At 32.3% G+C, this 2,750-nt stretch overlaps 1 protein-coding gene across 1 annotated transcript in view; it reads left to right on the forward strand.

Annotated features, from left to right (window-relative positions):
• Positions 1-2,750, forward strand: part of hdac4 (histone deacetylase 4) — a 261,791-nt gene that overhangs the window by 210,387 nt on the left and 48,654 nt on the right. The gene's annotated exons all lie outside the window — the stretch shown is intronic.

Raw genomic sequence — 2,750 nt, forward strand, 5'->3', positions numbered from 1 at the left:
GTAACAACGATTCAAAACGGAAACATTTCAAGTGACACGGGGAAAAGACACGGAAAACTTCAGTGAACATCAGAAAAGCAGCGTGCACATTTCTGGTTAAAAATGAAAGGCCATCAACTGTCAAACGGGAAGCATCACCATTCAAGTCAGCAGAAAGAGCCAAAGCTAGTCCACAGTTTACTAAATGGTGGCAACCTCTTTAAGTTATTCTTGACTGTGTTGGATTGACTGCTTTGATGCGTTGCAATACGGTAGGGCATTGTTTTGATGCTTACATCCGGAAAAAAAAAATCTTTATTTTTATTTATTTATTTCATTTATATATTATTATTTATTTTATTTTTTTTTCTTCTTGCCCCCCCCGACTCAAGAGTCAAATGTCGCCCATGATTCCCAGTATCATCTCCACCCTAAATTCAACAGACCTGTGTTTGTGTGTATTTACAGGTTGACAGTGACACTATCTGGAATGAAGTTCACTCGTCCAGTGCTGCTCGTCTGGCTGTGGGATCTGTAGTGGATCTGGTGTTTAAGGTGGCTTCAGGAGAGCTGAGGGTAAGACTAACACTGTCATGTAAAAGTGAATTTTGCATCTAATGATCCCTTTAATGCTCATCCAATCAGAATTTAGACTCTGAATTATGCGTTTCATATATGTGATTTCTATAGAAGCTTATTTCTGCCACAGAGTAATAATATAAAAAAGGTAATTGGGACTTATCTCATAATTCCGACTTTTTTCCTCACAATTCTGACTTGTTTTCATTTTTTTTTCTTGTGAGAAGAAAAGTCAAAATTATGACATGTAAACTCATATTTTCAAAATTACAAGATGCAAACAGAATTCTTAAAAAAAAAAAAAAAAAGTATTGCGAGATGTACGTAAACTCAAAATTCCAAGAAAAGGTCAAAAATATGAGATGCAAACACAGAATTAAAAAACAAAAAAAATCTCAATTGCAAGATTTAAGCTCAAAATTCCAAGAAAAAAATCACAATTATGAGATGTAAACTCATAGTTCCAGGAAAAAAGTCCAAATACTGGGATGTAATTTATGAGAAGAAAAGTAAAAAAATATGAGATGTAAAAATTGCGAGATATAAACATGCAATTATAAGATAAAAAGTAGCAATTATCCGCTTCATATTTTTATTCCATGGCAGGAATAAGCTTCCATAGATTTCCCCTCCACCTTGTTTGAATTGTAATAAGGTAAACTGTAGCTTCCCCAGTGTGTGTGTCTGGGGTCAGGTGACCTGGGGCATCCTCAGAGCTCACAGGAAGTGACCCAAAAGACACAATCTACTCACATAATGCAAACATTCCTTAGCGTAACCTAACCCTAAGTGAGCTGCCGCCCACCCCAATAACATAACACACTGAAATACATCTATCATCGCATTCAAAAACCCTTGCTTCAGCCTCAAACTTGTCCAAAAAACACAATACACCTACATCATCCACTATCACCAGCTGCAATCCAGACACATTTCATTCTCTGTTTCGCACTCTTTCTCTGGATATAATTATATCCTCTGGAGTGAGGAAGGATAATAATATCATGAAGCTGCAGGTTGCCCCAGTGTGAACTGTGAGGGAACGCAGCATCATGCGTTAGCAGACTTAAAGTCCTCTCGCTAGCAGTAGCTATGGGACGGCATGTGGCAATATGGTTGCATCCACCTGGAAATTATGTTTTTGCAAATAAACACGCATTCATCAGTGTACTGCTGTGTCCAGAGACCAAGCTCAATGCAACGCATTCCAGTGTTTTCTGTTCTCACTGAAACTGAAATTTTGCATGAAATGACAAAATCACAGCTAATCAAAAAAAATAATATGAATGTACAGTCAGCCAAAATATGTATAGTACAAAAAAAAAAAAAAACTAGGGGGATCATTGCAAAAACAGCCACCTTTTTTCAATTGAGTTCAATTAAAAATTGCTGCAGCAAACTTCCTAAAAAATAATGATTCAAAAATAATAAAGGAACAATAACTGCAAAACAGTATTTTAAGCTAATTTGTTATCCAATGAATAATAAATTAGCTTGAAATATTGATTTGAAATTATTGCTCTTTTATTATTTTTAATAGTTAAATTTTATTGTTTTTATAAACAAAATATTTAATTGCATATAAGTAAATACATGCTTGTAATTGTAAGTGCAATGTCTTTATATCTTTCATATTGAACTAAACTAAAACTAAAATATATATATATATATATATATTTAATCAAACTCCTAGTAAATACCAACTCAATAATAAATAATTTAAAATATTTATTTTAATTCTTTTTAATTTATTATTAAAATAATTGTTATTATTAACTATATTGTTATTATAAATTATATATTAGAATTATATTGTTACTTTTATGTTAATTAATTACTTTTTTAAACATTTTTAAAAACGCACAGTCTTTTATCTGCTCCCATAAAACTTTAGTATATTACAACATTTTGACCCAAACAAGGTCTTTGTGATATTACATGATTTTAATATCATTACATTTTTATTGGAGTGTACTGTGTGTGTGTTTTTTAACTAATTAACATAACATAATATTATATTATTTAATTTTTTTTATTTATTTTTTTGACCGAACACCTGTTCTAGTTATGTTGGGATGTGTGCACATTACTTTAAATTGAAATTAATTCATTTAAGATACTGAGTTAAGGTGATTCTGTATTTCTCACATTCAAGGTCTGAGACGTTGTGGCTTAAGCAGCTGTGTGGGTGG

The sequence above is a fragment of the Sinocyclocheilus rhinocerous genome, unplaced genomic scaffold (genome assembly GCF_001515625.1).
Source record: "Sinocyclocheilus rhinocerous isolate Xijiao unplaced genomic scaffold, SAMN03320098_v1.1 scaffold2541, whole genome shotgun sequence".
Classification (NCBI taxonomy): domain Eukaryota; kingdom Metazoa; phylum Chordata; class Actinopteri; order Cypriniformes; family Cyprinidae; genus Sinocyclocheilus; species Sinocyclocheilus rhinocerous.